Source organism: Triturus cristatus, chromosome 1_1 (assembly GCF_964204655.1).
Source record: "Triturus cristatus chromosome 1_1, aTriCri1.1, whole genome shotgun sequence".
In the NCBI taxonomy this organism is placed as follows: Eukaryota; Metazoa; Chordata; class Amphibia; order Caudata; family Salamandridae; genus Triturus; species Triturus cristatus.
Window position 1 is genome coordinate 1,173,325,635 of NC_140579.1, and position 19,040 is coordinate 1,173,344,674.

General features: G+C 44.0%; 1 long non-coding RNA gene across 1 annotated transcript; it reads left to right on the forward strand.

The window, feature by feature from the left end:
• The first annotated feature begins 408 nt into the window (after nt 1-408).
• Nucleotides 409-18,488, forward strand: LOC146871808 (uncharacterized). The gene is made up of 3 exons (XR_014959607.1): nt 409-493; nt 922-1,109; nt 18,158-18,488. It is a non-coding gene; the product is annotated as an uncharacterized LOC146871808 (long non-coding RNA).
• The last annotated feature ends 552 nt before the right edge of the window (nt 18,489-19,040 follow it).

A 19,040-nucleotide genomic window follows, 5' to 3' on the forward strand; every position in this document is an offset into this window, starting at 1 on the left:
GCCCAACACTGAGAGGTAGCTTGGGTAACCACGTATAGTACAGTAGCTTTCCACAACGCACTTGCCAAACACCCATACATGCACGTACACAAAGACCAGCTGGAACCAGTTGATACTTCTCGTTACATTATTATTTTCGAAACCTAGCCTGGCCAAGTGAAACCACACACGCAGCTTTGCGATGGAAGCACCTGTCTTAAGTTCCGCTCCTACATATTTTTAGAGACATGTACAGGACAAAAGGTTCAGAACACAATGTACAGGACAAAATGTTCTCTGTTTTAACCACTTGACCAGTTCCGTGTCTTAAGACATGCGGTCAAGCCACCAGCATCAGAGAAAGCGTCAGGACAGTGTCATTGTTCCTCATTTTGGGGTATATCAGATCTAGCACCCCAATTGGAAGGCAGAACTCTGCTGCTGTGTCCATCACATGCGTGGGTTCTCCGGCCGGCAGTTTATCTGATTTGGGACCCCAAAGCCTCTAGCTCAGGTGGTACATCCCAATCTAGATAACCTTTTTGCCTTTTTGCTCTTTGATTATTCTCGGCATTTTCCATCCACACCCAATTCCTTGCATTTAAGGTTTCTTGAAATGTTAATCTTGCATGTGTACCTCTCTCTCTAGAAAAGCTTGACTTTTGGGCTGTATTTTCATAGAAGTATGCTCTGTGTCTTTTAATTTCATATTGATTTCAATCATGCCATTTTGCAGGTCCTGATTCCAGTCAGGTTTCTAGACTTCTGAGTATTGTAATGATCATGCGATATATTCCTGACGGAGTGAAGTCTGGTTTCTTAATGGTTTTGAATAGATAATGAATTGACATGCATTTATTGATATATTCTTGGCTTATTGAATAAAAGTGCCACTCCAATCAAACTATTCGTCATCTTACATCTTTCTTACTTGTTTCTCAGTGAAAGGTGGCGTCGGTGGCCTGTGCCCCCCAGTGAGGTGACCACACCCTAAAGGGCATAAAATAGTTCCCTTTATCAGCTGGCGACCACGAAATTCATCGTACCACGATTCTCCTTGCCTGTGGTGGACTGCAGCGCTTCCACGAGTTGTCTCTGAGAGCGTGACCTCCGGCCATTGCAGATCACAGGTAAGCCAAGGACATTTTTTTCTTCCCTTGCCTTTCCTTGGTCTTTGCTCCCTGGGTGTGTTGCGCACTCTTTTGAGCTGTCTCTGGCTGTGCTCCTTCAACACTGTTGCAATATCTCTGGTCACGATTCAAACAACTCTCTCTCTCTTTCTTTGTGTGGTCACGATTACATATCTTCGTTTCAGTAATTGTGTTGCCCCCTCTTCCTCGCCTTGTGTGCTCATTTTTCTTGTGAATTATATTGCATTGTGTACTCTCCGGTTCCATTCCGGAGAAGAGTCTTACTTCTATTTGTAAACCCCTGGTTAGCCCAGGGATGGGTATCCCCTGGCCGGTCCAGGGATGGGTAGCATCCGGCCTTCAAGCCCGGAGAAGGTGTGTTGACTTTAGTGCCTTGCCCCTGGCTATTCCAGGGATGGTTATCCTCCAGTTCCCGGAGACGTTTATTGAGTGTGATTTTTATGATTGCTTTCTTTGATTCCCCTCCGGTTCCAGTCCGGGGATGGTTCTAAGGTTTGCTTGCTTTACGCTCTATTGTTTTTTTCTCCAATGTGGGCTGTCTTCCCGTGCCCCCTCCGGCCTTATTGCTCTGGCCCTCACTCCTTCCCATTCCTTTGTTCTTCACACGACATTTTTCTGCAAGGATTGGGTGTTATTATTCTTTCTTTAGCTCAACTCTTTGTCCTCTCCTACCGACGGGCTTTGTCAGCTCGTTCTGCGCCATCACAGAAGGAGGAAGTGGCTTGTGCTATTTGCAGAACTCCACTTCCCCTTCCACCACCGGCGCACTACATTGCTTGGTGCTGCTGCTCACTTTTTCTCCCTGGTCACCACGGCTCAGCCCCCCCCTCCCCCTCCTGATCTGCAGCTCTGCTGTCTGCTTTACACTATCTTTTGGTGCTTTTTCTCTCCCCCTTTCTTCCTCCTCTTTTTCCTCTTCTCCCTTTCCACTGGCCTGCGTCACCCCGCCTTCCCACCCTTCTCCGGGGACCTTCCTTGTGCACTTCTGCCTCTCGACTCTCTCCTCCCCTGTTGCACGGTGCACCACTGTACCTTTCGTGGTTAGTAAGATTTCATATCTAGGATTTTGTTCTTCTTTCATGATGCATCTTATTATTCTTTATTGTATAATATTTGGTTTGGATTAACATTTGTGTGTTTCATGTTTTTTTGTCATTTGTTTTGGTCTGTGCCACATTGTGCTTTGAAGTTGCCTCCTTGTGCTTTTTGCTAGCATTAGCGCCTCCTTAGCCCCCCACCTTCTGGCCCTCTCATCCTCACACCTTGTCACTGTTGTCTGGGGTGCGTACTGACAACCATTTCCCTTTCCTTCTTGTACCCCTGCTAGGTAGATAGGTACTCCTCTTATCACACCCTCCCCCCCTTTGCCTCTCACTGCGCCTCTCACTTTGTCCAATTTTTTTCTATTAATTTTTTGTCCATCCCTTGCTCTTGCAACGGATTGCCAAAAAAGGGGGGGACTCAACTAGTTTTCCTACCCCCCTTTTCCTTTTTTCCTCCTACACCAGTCATGTTTTGCTCTCCCCCACGTTCGTGATGACCACCACCTCCCCTCGACTTATCAACTGCTCTATCCAATTTAAGCACGACACTCCTCAGGTTGTCCACAATATTACTTCCAGTGAATTCACTCCCCTTACTGACGAACTCAGGCGCAAATTATCACCCAAAACACACTAGTTCACATCTCTACCACTTCCCTGACAGACCTATCCGACACCCTCCCCCATATATCTCTCACCCCGCCATCTCCAGACACGGTTTGCCCCCACCGACTTTACTCTGAGGAACACTCCAATTCCTCCACCCTATCTGTACCTTCTTTTGACCACCCAGGTTCCCCTATCAATCTTGCTCCTTCCCCTATTACTATTACCGACGGGGAATCTTCATTGGATTCCGTAGTGTCAGTGGCTTCATCTGAGACAGCCTCTCTCCCAAACCTTGAAGCTCCCAATTCCCCCACGCCTTCACTTTCTGTACACCCACAGTCCCACAACGAAACAGCACCCCTTTTAAGAGCACTGTTGACTGATCATTTCCAAGACTTCGCAGATTCTGTCCCCCTGCCTGATCTTGCACGCATATTCAATTGTTCCAGCTCAGGTTTTGGCAATGAACAGTAATCCCCACAATAATATCACTATATAATTGATCAACAACCACGTAGTGGGTCTCTCTGATGGTCACCCTTCTTGCTTCCTTCACGTGACACCCCTCACTAGTACAATTCTTCTCACAATATTTCAGGCACTTGGCATTGATTATACTCATACCAGGCAAGTTACACTATCTATCGCTCCAGCATTTTTACACCCCCCTGAGTCATCAACGAGCACCTTCAAACACAAACTAAAATAATATTTCCTGCTGCACTACTAAATATATACATTCTTCACCACCTACCTTTCACTGCCATAGAACCCCATGCAGGCACTTCATGCAATATATGAGAAAAGAATATTGGGCACTTCGGTGCACAAAACACCACAGTGGATCTACATACGCATCCGCCTGCTATCCCCAGGCTTAGAAATACACACTAACTTCACTTCCTCCTGGCCACGAAACCCATTACAGAGTCAAATCATTCTCGCCCTTGCCCGCTACCATCTTGAATTCCCTGACTTTTCCCCTGAGGGAATATATAGGGGACCTGAGGAATTGGATCTAAGATTACTACTTGTCATCATTATTCTTCATGAGATAGGAGATGAACTCATAAGATCAATTTCCCAACTTCCCCCACACATAGGGTACTACATACATATTACTGCTCCTATGAATAGAATACTCAGCTCTACTGTATATAAGACGACCACTGGTCTTCACATATACTTTATTTTACGATTTGCAAATTGGGAAGGCCCAGTAATTCTGTCAAGCTTTTGGCCCAGAAATCCACTGCATTCTAAAATAGCTGAGGCGTGTTTTGGTGGCCAGCTCCTTTTTCCTGGTTGCACCCCTTTCCAGAACTTCGAACTACAAGACGGTATATACCACCGGGTCCTTGAGGGTGTAGGAGGTGAACTCGTACCTGATCTTTGCTGAGGTGTAGGCAGAAACACCACTCCCCAGTAAAAAACTTATCTTGCCTACACACATTCACAGTTCTCATTATGGCAACACCTCTCCAGCACGTCCTTAAAATATTCCGTGGGCAAGAACAGGGCATACTCAAACATTGTAGGGAACTTCATAAATCCACCAAAAACCTGAATCACCCATGGCCCTCAGAGGGTAGTTTTGATAAAACTATCTTAGATCATGCCACTACCTTCCTAGACACAAAGTACTCTGGTGCTAAGCTACAGAAGAGGAAGGCTTCCTTAGCTCTCTGGCGCATCTTTAAGGATAACGCACAAGAGCACACCACTGCAGTGGCCATCACCCCATCGGCCCCTCCGCCATATCAGGCCAGCGGTATGTACCCCGTAATAAAGTCCACCTCGACTGAGGAACAAGACTTACAGTCTACCACGAATAACTTACCAGCGGCTGGCTACAGCCAACTCCCAGCAGAGCTTTTTGCCTCAGCAGATTCTTCTGCACCCGCTGCTGAGTGCAGTACCAGCTGGCCGGCACCACCTGACACTAGTACCGGTGCAACAACACCTGCCGCACCGTTAGCCCCTAACGCCCCTTTGCCTGCACCGTTCGCTCTCGGAGCCAGTCCAACTGTCCATGCCACAGTACCAGGACTACCCGGACAGATAGATGCGCAATTTACCCTAAAACTCACTCCCACTGCCATGACTACCCCATTAGGTGAGGATGAAAGCGATGAGTCGGACACTGACTCTCACACCTCATCTCACCACTCACACGCATCATCCCATTCACCTGCCTCCTCTCACCATTCGCTCCCCAACCCCAACACAAGGACCCCCCGGCTCCAGGAGCGGGAAGCCGCCCCTCAAGACCAATTGCCACCTTTTGGTGCAACCACCGATACCTCCCTGATCACATTCTCCAATATCCCCCAAGAGTATAGGGATAGTGAACAGCAGGCCTCCCCGGCGACAACCCCGGTCAACTACGGCAATTGGAGAACAACTACAGATTTGAGTAAAAGTCTGGAGCATAGCCCGAATGAACAAACACCAGCCCCCGTATTTAATAGAACAACAATACCCAGCCCCCCACCTGGGGATGTACTAAACACGATCCGACGCACGTCATTTAAACTGGAGCAAATGAATAAACATATAACTGATACCCTCAGGAGAGTGAGCCTTGGACCTTCAAGCGGCCAAGCAGCAGCACACTCCCCGTCCCCACCCACATTATGCGCAGAACTCTTTACAGACACGGAGGAAAATGGAGGACTGTGTTCCCCCTGGCTTGAGCCAACTCCATCGAGACCAACCCATACAACTGCCCCAACAGCTCAGGTACGCTTCGCACAACAACGGGCACCCCCACTGAGCACTACCATTAGAGATCTATTTGATCCATTTCTTCCCGCACCCCAAGCCCAAACAACAAGAGACCCATTCTTCCCACCACACCAGGAATGTCGCAAATTAGGTAATGCAGGGGGAAGGAGAAAGCCCAGGACAACAGAATTAGAGAGCATTACTGTATTGGGGACGCACGGATGTCCCGATGACATCATGTACGATGTCTCTGGCTCTGCTTCCATGCGCAGCACCCGAGCTAGCCAGCGTGCCAGCATGCTTCTCAGCAGACCATGCGCCCTGCGAGACAATGGCCTGACCCCCAACGAGATAGTGATACTAGGGGAAGGCTCAGACTATGCTGTCAACCCCTTCACAGATGACTTAGCGGGTTGGACTGAGTCCCTGGCCCCACAGATGCTCCCATGGCCAAGAGAAGGGTCCTTCGAGCCCCAGCATATGGCAACAGCTGTAGAATGCATCCTCCAGGGTGCAGGAGATGAAGATTGGGACTATGACTACATCAGGGCTAGTTTAAAGATTTGGCAGAAATACGCCAGACAACATGATTTTACACGGCCCAAGGCATTAGACACAGGTGTGACACACCAGATGCCACTATTTTACAAAAAAGCCGGTGAGCCACCTGTTTATGTGTCATGGTCCTATGCGGGCAAGGAAAACCTCAGGAAGCAACTCACCCCCCTTGCGGAGGGTGCTGGCAAATGAATAGCCGCCCTAGAAAGGAGCCCTTCGGGTAACATCTTAGCGATAGGTGATATGAAAAGTTTGCTCGTATCAATTATGGGCGGAGAAGCGGAGGATATTTTCAAAAGTGCCACTAACGGTTTAATAACTATGAATGACACGAAGTATGATGGAGAATCATTCGACAAAATAAGACCACAAGTCTGGGCTAAATTACGGATAAAATTTCCGGATGTCCCGGATATGGGATCCCTCATGTCGCTGACAATGCAAGCGAACGAGGATCCAATTGACTTTATCTCTAGAATTAAGGAAAAATGGCATCAGGAGCTAGGAGACAAATGGAACGCCACAGGAGGAAATAGCAGGCTCTTCTACCACATGGTTAAAAGGGGGCTGCCAGAGGATGTACAGGAGAAATTAGATGGAGTAGTAGCTATGGAAGCAAAACCATGGCCTGAGATTCAGGATCACATTATACATTTCTGTAAAAAGAGGCAAGAACATGAAAAGAGTAGGCAGCCAGCCATTGAGAATGCAGCTGCTAAATTGGTGCAGTAGAAGCTTAGTAAAAAGAAGGACACTCCTGACACAGTCATGCTAGCTGCACCTGTCGGTCAAATGACAGCGGTCATCACGTTCCCACAGGTGGCTCAGAGCGGGCTTACCGCCAACACACAGCCTGCCATGCAATATGTGCAGGCGCAGCCACAACCTCCTCCCGTACAACATGTCCAGACACAACCGCAGCCTGTCATGCAGTACATACAGCAACAGCCCCCAGTACAATACATAGCAGCACAACCTGCCTACAATACTGACCAACAGCAGTATTACAATAATAATAGGAATAATGCCAACAGGGACACAGGCATGCAGGGAAGAGGTAATGGAATGGGACAGCAAAGGCCCCAAGGGCAGCCAGGCCAACTCACTTGTTATTATTGTCATAAGGTGGGCCACATACAGAGAGAATGCTGCACCAGACTTCGAGACCAAGGCCAGCAGCCTATGGGTCCCACTCAAAGAGCCCCACCACGACCCCAGCCGCAGCAAATGTACCCACAGCAACCCCAGATGCTGTATACCTACGCCCAACCTGCCCCACACCAAGTACAGCTCCAAGCACCAGTCATTGCTCAAGCCCAACAGTCGCCCCCGCAGATGCAAGCTCCCATGCAGCCACTGCAGCAGACACCCACACACCAAATGATACCCCAAGCACAAAATGCACCACCCCAAGGTGGAGTGATGATTGCCTCCAACAATCCGTTTGCACAAGGCACCATCCAACAATACCAAGCAGGAGGATATACTAGATAGGACAGCCCATAGACAACTCTTGTGTGCCCGGTTTTATCATGCACCATGAGCGGTGAAGATGACCCCACCGTCCTGATCACGATACTCTATACCAGGTACACCCTTGGCAAGGATGATGGCACTCACTGTTGATTCCTCCCTGGAGGATCAAATAAGAGCTCGCCCTGTGGATGAGCAAGCGTTCTCCACTGCGGTACATATCGTTGTAGCAAGCACACCAGAACTGCACAACCGCACTGTCCAGCTCCCAAAAGAGTTCCTTTTTCGTCCACAGTCCCAGGATCCCCAGACTCCAGATAGGAACATGATCTTAGGCATACATGCTCTTGAAATAACACCTACATACGGGGCATTCCTAGCAGGTGACGACAATATGCGCACCTGGGCCTGTGTCATTTTTATTGAACCTGGACAAGTAGTAAGAAGCATTTCAGATGACCAACTTTTTGGCGATCCTGACGAGTTTTCCAAAACAGAGATCATTTACATGAATGAGGTACCCCTCTCAGTGGTAGTGGAAAAAAGGACACCCACTGTCACACCCAAATATGACTCCGTGCGTGAGGCAGACTTAGCCCAAGTCCCACCACAATTATGGACCACCGGCCCTAATGATGTGGGCCTCATCCACTCTGCCACCCCATTTAGAATAACACTGAAACCAGGCGCAATATTACCCAGAATAAAACAGTACCCATTGTCTAAGGAAGCAGAGGAGGGCATTGCCCCCACTATACAGGCCTTGCTAGATCAGGGAGTCATATACCCCTGTACCTCTTCCTCTAACACCTGTCTTTTTCCCGTCCGCAAGGCTAAGACCAATCAATGGCGTCTAGTGCACGATTTGCGTCCCGTAAACAACATAGTAGTACCAGAGTTTCCCATTGTCCCAGACCCCTCTGTTATCCTCACAAATGTTCCCCCAAAAGCACAGTACTTTTCCGTGATAGATCTGAAAAATGCGTGTTTTAGCATCCCTCTCCACCCAGACAGCCAATACCTATTGACTTTTACATTCAGGGGGGTGCAGATGACGTGTACAAGGTTAGCCCAGGGGTACTGTGAGTCCCCTAGCGTCTTTAACAGAGTTGTCAAAGAGGATTTATCGAATTTCCAATGTGACAGCACCTTGCTACAATATGTCGACGACATTTTGCTCTGTAGCACCACAGAGCAACAATGCAGGACAGACACCACTTCTTTGCTTACTACACTAGCACACAGGTTACAAAGTGGACAAAAACAAACTTCAGTACTGCCAAACAGAGGTACACTACCTAGGCCAATTATTATCAGCATCAGGGAGGCGAGTCACACCGGACAGAGTTGAGGCGATAAAAAGTACCCCAGAACCCCAAACTGTAAAAGACATGCAAAAATTCCTTGGTCTAGTCAACTATGTCCGTCAATGGGTCTTTGATTTCTCCACGATAACTACCCCGTTGCTGAAAGCAGTTAAAACAGCCAAAGACAGACGTAATAAGATAGACAGGACACCTTAAATGTCAGCATCCTTCAAACAGTTAAAAGATGAAATAACAAACATGCCAGTGTTAGGCTCACCTGGCTATACAAAAGAATTCTACCTGTTCACTCACTGCAACGGTCAGGTCATGACTGCTGTACTTACACAAAAATACCCCATGGGCCATAAGCCCATCGCCTACTTCAGTGGCATGTTAGATTCAGTCATGAGAGGTCAATACCCCTGCAAACAAGCCCTCGCCGCTGCAGCATTCGCTGTAGAGAAAAGCACCCCCATTGTCATGGGGTCCCCGTTGACACTGTACACTGAACACGCCGTCTTTGCTATAATTCAGAAAGCCAAGACAACATTAACAACTCAAAGAGTGTCAGGGTACGAAGTCATACTGTCATTACCCTCTTTGAAAGTTGTCAAATGTCACACAGTCAATCCTGCCACGTTCTTTGCTCATCCGATTACAACCCCAGACCATGACACACATGACTGTGCCACATACTCTCCAGATGAGTCAGGAGCGGCAAAAGAGGACCCCTTGCCAGACAGCACTGTCTATTTTGTTGATGGGTCCTCCACCATTGATCAGGAGACAGGGATTAGGTACACAGGAGCTGCAGTAGTTAGGGCCCAACAAGACGAGTTCTCTGATTCCCTAGACATTGTACAACAAATTGCATTGCCCCCACATTACTCAGCCCAAGCTACTGAGCTAGTGGCATTAATTGCCGCATTGAACCATGGGGCTGACGATCGCATCACCATTTACTCAGACTCTGCATATGTAACAACAACGACACACTCCAGCATCTTGCGCTGGAAGAGGCGCAGATTTCTCAAATCAGATGGGGCGCCTGTATGTCACAAACAATTGCTGGAAGAATTAATCGAGGCACTCACACTCCCAACGGAGGTAGCAGTTGTCAAATGCGCAGCGCACACTAATTGAAAGATTTTGTCTCCGGAGGTAACGCGCTGGCAGATTGGGCTGCCAAAGCTGCAGCCAGAGGCACCCTACCGGCAAGTGAGCCAGATCCTCAAAACATTCCTATCTTACTTGCCCAAGCAATAACTCCCGCAGAGCAGACAGAAGAAGGCATAGCCCCTGCAGAGCAGACAACAATACGTGAAGATAGTGTAGCTCCAGCGCATCACACAGAAGTAAATAATGAAACTCTTGACACAAATACTCCCTACCTCATTGACCGCACGCAATAATATGATTATATTGCCCAACTACATCTCAGAGAAATACAAGAAAGTGCACCACATCAAGAGAAAGAACTATGGAAGAAGAGGGGAGTACAGCAGGACCCTCCTGATTTTATTTACAGACAGATCATGTCCGGGAAACCTGTCATGCCACAAGCCTTACTGCAGGTGGCACTATATCAGCTACACCTTCCCGCACATGTCTCCCGGGATAACATGTCCACAACATTGCAAACAGACTGGTTTATCCCCAATGCTCACGAATTTATACAACTCTTTGTTGACAAATGCCTCATTTCATGTCAAGGATGGCTGAGAGCAACAGCTTTTAGGCCCGAAGTCCAGAATAAAATCTTGGACCTTCCCTTCAATGGAGAGGATTTGTTCGGGAAGCACATTGATGAGGCATTGCAGAGTATCAAAAAAGATACAGAAACAGCGAAATCACTGGGAACGCTGCAGTATAGGAAAGTTCCTTTTCGAGGTTCAAGAGGTAGAGGCCAAACCTCCTATAGAGGGGGTTACCAACAGGGCAGGTATACCTCTTATTCCAAAAAAAAGAGAGTTTCCCAGGGACCAGAAAGGACTGGGTGTCAGATATTTATCAAAAAAAGATTCCTTTCTGTGTATTACTCTTTTAGTTGGTGGCCATGAGGCCTACACATTTAGATCAATAACCTTTGATTTTTGACTGTGACACTGGACAAATATTATTACTCCAGACTAGAATATACTTTTTGTTACTCTCAAAATTTATTTTTCATAGGAAAACACTTATATTCAATAAAATCATATTTTAAAATTGCATTCAATATATACTCTGATTGGGTGCTCTGGTACACTCTTATATATGCTATCTAACAATTCCGTATTACGGTATCTATCTCAGAGTCACACACAGTTCAAATCATGTACTTTCAAAATTGCAAATTAAATACTACACAAATACATTTCATATGCTTTAAAAAGTCCCACTGTCGACGCGTTTCGGTGCATAGGTTACAACAGTAGCACCTTCCTCAGGACGGACGAGAATTTAAAACCAAAGTTTTGTTCTTCTTTCTAAAAAAGAGAATGCATATAATTAATACCATTTCCCTATGGAGAGTTGATTCTAGTTCTGGGCTATGCTGTTAATGTCACTATTACATGTTGTCTGCCCTTACTTTAAGTGTAGGTGTTGAAGTCCTTCTGTGGGTGTTCAGGGCCACTTTATCACCTCTCAACTTTTGTGATTTTAGACCACTTGCATCATAGTCAGTGGAGTCATAGAATTCTACAAAAAGAGCATGGAGTTATTTCACCATACTTTTTGAGCCTATTTGCCTATTCTCATGCTCTTAAGCAAAACACTTACTTTTAAAAAGTCACGTTGACACATGTTCAATGGTGTCTTAAAGCAGGTACGTCTATCGATATGCACCGCCTGTATTCAGTTGTTTAGCTGTGCCTGTAAGGTACATAGATAATGCTATATACTTCAAATAATGATGTCATGGCACTGGTGTTTATTCTCAACAATTACATCCATATACCTACCAATAGGTTTTTCGCCTAATGTTTAAGTTCAGGCTGTCCTTCCCTGCACCTTTTCAAAGCATATGAAATGTATTTGTGTAGTATTTAATTTGCAATTTTGAAAGTACATGATTTGAACTGTGTGTGACTCTGAGATAGATACCGTAATACGGAATTGTTAGATAGCATATACAAGAGTGTACCAGAGCACCCAATCAGAGTATATATTGAATGCAAATTTAAAATATGATTTTATTGAATATAAGTGTTTTCCTATGAAAAATAAATTTTGAGAGTAACAAAAAGTATATTCTAGTCTGGAGTAATAATATTTGTCCAGTGTCACAGTCAAAAATCAAAGGTTATTGATCTAAATGTGTAGGCCTCATGGCCACCAACTAAAAGAGTAATACACAGAAAGGAATCTTTTTTTGATAAATATCTGACACCCAGTCCTTTCTGGTCCCTGGGAAACTCTCTTTTTTTTTAGATTGTTCTACAGCTCTTGCAGCTGGAGAGTGGGCGCTACCCTATAAAATGGACACTTTACGCACGTTTGGCTTCTCAGAAGACCAATTTAAACAACTGATAGGAGACTCATCAAAAACTATTAATTCCATGACATTAACAAAAAACGATGATGAGAGGTGGAATAAACTTTGGAACCTAAAGAAAAAAATGATACGCACGGAATTACATTCTGAGTTTATCATTCAGTATTGCAGGAAGGGCATTATACCTGTAGGACTTCAGATTAGAAACGAACCGGGTTTATTCGTGAATAATGAGAAGTTCAAGGAAAGCTGGACACTAATCGCGAACAGATGTAGTCGCGATTGGATGTTGCTCATAATAGAAACCACACAAGCCATTATTATAATAGAAAGGGAGGAGATCGAGACCCTTGAGAAACAACTAAACGAAAGCACAGCGCTAGATGACGCGAAGAAAAAATTAGATGAAATAAAGGAAGACATCAGCGGCTATCAAGAATATATGATAAACAAAAAAACAAACAAGCTACCTAAAGACATAGCTAATTACAAAAATGAATCTGTGTATCCATATATTCAGAAAGACTATTATGAGCAACCAGCACCTACAGAGTACAATGGTAAACAATTTACCTACAATAGGAATAGGTACCACAGGAAGAATGTGACATTCTCCGATACGTCATACAACAGTTCTGAATCAGAAGGGGAAAGAAATCAGGAACAACGAAACAGAACTGACACAAGAGAAGGAGGTCAGGCAAACAACAGGGAATACCAACCAGTTTTTTTAGGGCAGCAACAAAGGCGCCAACAGAGAGGATTCAAAGCCCGGGGGAGGGGCCGTCAGGGCAACCAACAAGTAGCGGGAACCATGAGGAGACCCTACATGCGGACCCGCAGCCACAAAGATTGGGAATAGAATTAGAACACCTGACACCCCCAATACAAAGACTAGAAATAGAGGAAGAAACCTTTAAAGCCCCAATAATAAACCTTTCTAACAAAATACTCACAACACATGAGATTAGTGTTTTAGAGAAGGGATTAGGTTTTGCCCCCAGCACAATAGGCTGTAGATTTAATATAGAAAGGGATGTGAGGGACCTATTCAGAAAAGTCAGAATAAAAAAGTTTTTTTAAGGGAAAGAGAGTAGAGAGACCACTAATAAATCGGGCCCTAAACCACCATCCATCTGGACACCCAATACAGCAATGGTAGGACAAGAGGTGGATACCTTTGAGAAAGCAGTGACCACTGGTTTAGAGAAGCTATTAGATACACAAGTATGGACTGAAAACAATTTATCAAAACAGGAAAGGGAGGCACTAAAGTCCTTGTCATCCTGTGAGGATATCACCATAAAACCAGGAGACAAGGGAGGGAGCATAGTGGTGTTAACCACTGAAGACTATGAAAACAGAATGCTTAAACTACTGAATAATGAGACACACTATAAATCCAGTAGTGTGAGAGAATGGGACAGTCTTAAGAAAAAAGTGAGAGATGTTGTAACCTTCGCTAAAGAAGACAATATAATATGCGAAGAGGAATATCGATTCCTAATTAATGAGAACCCTAAGGTCCCAGCACTATATGGGCTGCCCAAAGTTCACAAAAACCTGGAAGACCCCCCAATGCGCCCTATACTGTCAGGAATTGAATCTTTGACTGAGCCTCTCAGCAAATATGTGGACCACTTCATCCAGCCTTTGGTCACACAACTACCCTCATATATAAAAGATACCACCCATATGATTTCTAAAATTGAGGGTTTAGCATTCAATAAAGATACCCAATGGCTGGTATGCTTAGACATCGAAGCATTATATACCAATATCCCGCAAGAAGATACTGTGAGAATGATGGAGGACATTTTGGGAAATGAGGCAGGGGATCTTACTGCACAAAACACCTTCATCATAGAATGCATTGATATAATTCTAAAAAACAACATCTTCTTATTCAAGCAAGATCACTACTGCCAGATCAAGGGCACCAGTATGGGAGCCACATGTGCTCCCAGCCTGGCATGCCTGTATGTTGGGAGATTTAAGACCCAACATATCTACAACGAAATGTGTCCCTTTTTTGAGAATGTAAAGTGCTGGTCTAGATTCATAGACGACATTTTCTTTATTTGGGACGGTCCAGAAAGGGATTTAGACACCTTCCTTGAATGGATCAATTGTGGGGATCCAAATCTTAAGTTTACATCAAATAAAAGTCAATCAGCAGTAGACTTCCTAGACATCAGGATCCATGAAAAAGAAGGAGTCCTCAATGTAGAATTGTTCGTAAAACCCACAGACCGTAACACCCTGCTTCACCATACCAGCTACCACCCTAAATGCCAGAAAGATGGGATACCTTTCAGCCAATTCTTACGGATTAGGCGTAACTGCAGCATTAGATCCAGTTATGAAAAACACGCAGCCATCCTTAGAGTTAAGCTTGCACAGAGAGGATACCCTAAGCGCTTAATAAAACAAGCATATAAGCGCGCCAAGTACTATAACCGTGATAGTCTGTTCGAGACATCGATAAAAACGAATGATCGTAATGATGGAATTATAATGGTATCAGACTATAACGGCTTTAGTAATAAGGTAAAAAACCTGATTAACAAGAACTGGGGCATATTGAATAAGGTAGGAGTGACACCAATGGCTAAACCAACATATGCATACAGGAGGAACAAGACCATCAGGAATTATTTAGTGCATACCTTTAAAGAACCAAAGAGTGGGGGACTAAGGAATATTGCAAATAATACTCCTATTAGGGGAAACCTGCCATGTGGGTCTTGCTCACACTGTAAGAGCATCATTAAGACCGACAAACTGGAAATCAACGGTATAACTCATTGGATGAACGAACATGTTAATTGTCGCACATCTAATGTAGTGTACCTATTGCTGTGTCCTTGTAACAAATTTTACATTGGAGAAACCGGACGTGAAATACGTCTACGGCTCACGGAGCATCGATCCGCAATAAGAAACCAAAGAAAGGATGCTCCTTTGGTTGAACATTGGTCATCTGAAAACCACAATATGGATGACATCAAGTGGTTCATTTTAGAAAAGATCAAGATTTCAGTAAGGGGAGGAGATTTAAACAAAAAACGTAAACAGAGAGAACAGTTTTATATGTCCAAATTTAAATCTTATTATCTAGGACTTAACGGTCGAGAGGAATGGGACAGAATGATTAGATAGTGCTGTAGATTTCTGCCCCACCATATCCAAGAAATATAGGATAGTAATATGAAAGTCTGTAATCATCTCCCTAATAAATATCAGGATTAACACGACCCAAATTAAGGCTGGCCCCAATGGGGAGAAATAAGCAAGTATAGGCAATGAAAATGGTATTATGTATTTAGGATGGCATTGTAGCTATAATGCAAGTATTTTCTGTAAAGACTATGCAAAAGAATCATATTGTATTGGACATTGTTAACAAAAAGCACAATGCAGGTATACCCAATGTAACACGGTGACTGTTCCACTTTATTTTTATAACTGAATAAAGCAGACATGCAGTGTAGAAGATGTCCAATAGCAAGGTTGAACTTTATACCCATTCATTTTACGGTAACTGTTTTTTTCTTGTTGTATAGAAGAATACACAAATGATATGAAATGTAGTATATGGTGAATAGCAATAGTGAACCGTATGACATTTGTTGTGGAGTATAAATTGTTTTGACCTACGACCATAGGGTGGGATAAGGGGACACACCTCACAATAAGAAATGTGTGAAAATTGGCATGCCCTATAGGTTTATTGAAATATGTGACCATGGAACCACCAGCCGAGTAGAGGAGTAACAGTGGAGCACAGAATGAGGCAGTTAATGAGCATTGCATCCTAGTACTTCTGTGCACAAAGAGAACTATGGCATAATACCAAGATGCCATTTACAAATCAATTAAACAGTATCTTGTGTAATTAGAGAGACTAATACTCAAAATCTGTGAAATATAGGACTGTGGACCAATTCAGTGACCGTGTAGTTCCTTAACAATGCAGCATAGAGAACTGCAAAAATGGCGTGAATTTAATGTGAACTTGTAACCAGCAAGGTAGAAATATTAACCTGGATAAATTCGAAAATCAACAACCAGGGGGACCGGGGATCGAACCCGTGGTTCTGTAGTTCGCAAACTAGACTAAAAAACTACAAAAATGACGGCCGAAAATGATCGAAATTCGGTCTGAACAAACCGGTGTGCCCAGGAGGAAGCTTACAATATCAAAATAAGATGGGATATTGTTATAAATAAATTAGAAATAATACAAGTCACCAGCTGAAAATTCGGCAAATATGGATAAATTCGAAAATCAGTAACCAGGGGGACCGGGGATCGAACCCGTGGTTCTGTAGTTCGCAAATAAGACTTAAAAACTACGAAAATGGCGGCCGAAAACGATCGAAACTCGGTCTGAACAAACCGGTGTGCCCAGGAGGAAGTTTACAATATCAAAAGAAAAGGGGACAGCGTTATAAATAAATCAGAAATAATAATAGTCACCAGCTTAAAATTCGGCAAACAGGAGGATCCGGGATTGAACCCATGGACCTGTAGTCCTTAAAGGATTGATGCAAAAAACTACTAAAATGGCGCCGATAGACGGCTACCTTAATTGAATGTTAAATACCAATGTGGCAGGTAATAGGCATCCAATTAAGTATGCCTAGGGGTATTTAAAGCCTGCACAAACGACTGCATTCACCAGTTGCGGTGGAAGAAGGACGTTGTGACAAGCAGGCTCGCCGATTTTTAAAGGTAAGGACCGCTTTGGTGCAAACTAGATGGATAGAAGACTTGAGCAAGCAGTGGGCACTCGAATGTATGTAGAGTGAGGGAGAGAATCTTTTCTCCTATGCAGGATTCCAAGAATGAAATCCTAGGAAAGGGGGAAAGTTGTGGTACTCCTTTTCTGAAGACCATAGTCTATCAGCTTGCATTACGTGACAATGAGAGTAGAGGTCATACTTGTAATTAGCAAATTTGGCAAAATCTGGGGAATGCGATAAGAAGATTCTTCTATGCGAGGATCTAAATAAAACCTCCTCCAATATGACTTTTAATACACAGGTTGGGAGTAAAAGTGAAAACACCCCCAAGAAAACCTACAGTGTGGCTGACAGCGCTTAAAGAAAAGAAGACAGCGTTGTCAAGATTCAGGCTGCCACAAGATATTGCAGGCTCTAACTGGTATATACTGAACCCCTTTCTAATTTAGAAGGAGTAGGAGATAGGTAGATGTCTAAAGCCATGATCTATGGATAACTGTACACTTAAATTGAACGACATGCTATTCCGGTACAGGTATCAGGACACCACTTGAAAAGGTGCAGGGAAGGACAGCCTGAACTTAAACATTAGCCGAAAAACCTATTGGTAGGTATATGGATGTAATTGTTGAGAATAAACACCAGTGCCATGACAGTATTATTTGAAGTATATAGCATTATCTATGTACCTTACAGGCACAGCTAAACAACTGAATACAGGCGGTGCATATCGAAAGACGTACCTGCTTTAAGACACCATTGAACATGTGTCAACGTGACTTTTTAAAAGTAAGTGTTTTGCTTAAGAGCATGAGAATAGGCTAATAGGCTCAAAAAGTATGGTGAAATAACTCCATGCTCTTTTTGTAGAATTCTATGACTCCACTGACTATGATGCAAGTGGTCTAAAATAACAAAAGTTGAGAGGTGATAAAGTCGCCCTGAACACCCACAGAAGGACTTCAACACCTACACTTAAAGTAAGGGCAGACAACATGTAATAGTGACATTAACAGCATAGCCCAGAACTAGAATCAACTCTCCATAGGGAAATGGTATTAATTATATGCATTCTCTTTTTTAGAAAGAAGAACAAAACTTTGGTTTTAAATTCTCGTCCGTCCTGAGGAAGGTGCTACTATTGTAACCTATGCACCGAAACGCGTCGACAGTGGGACTTTTTAAAGCATATGAAATGTATTTGTGTAGTATTTAATTTGCAATTTTGAAAGTACATGATTTGAACTGTGTGTGACTCTGAGATAGATACCGTAATACGGAATTGTTAGATAGCATATATAAGAGTGTACCAGAGCACCCAATCAGAGTATATATTGAATGCAATTTTAAAATATGATTTTATTGAATATAAGTGTTTTCCTATGAAAAATAAATTTTGAGAGTAACAAAAAGTATATTCTAGTCTGGAGTAATAATATTTGTCCAGTGTCACAGTCAAAAATCAAAGGTTATTGATCTAAATGTGTAGGCCTCATGGCCACCAACTAAAAGAGTAATACACAGAAAGGAATCTTTTTTTGATAAATACCTCTTATTCCACCTCATCTCAGCCATACCGTCAACAGTATGCGCAGCAACAGACAGGAGTTTTCACAAAATCTACTCCTAGAGGTCGAGGAGGTCTTCAGGGGAAGGACAATACTCATCAGCAATGACGATGTTCTGAATCCGGCTACACCTATTCCTCTATTGTCGCATGTTCCCCTGGGTGGAAGAATTTCTTATCTTCAAAATTGGCAGCAAATAACTACGGACCAATGGGTCCTCAACATAATACAATTTGGACACACTCTAGAGCTTCTACAAACGCCTCCTTGTACACCGCCAAAGCATCAAGAGGTCAAATACTTACATCAGATGCGTCAAGAAATTCGGACTATGCTCCGAAAGGGAGCAATAGAACCGGTACCAAATTCCCGGTTAGGAAGGGGATTTTATTCCCGTTT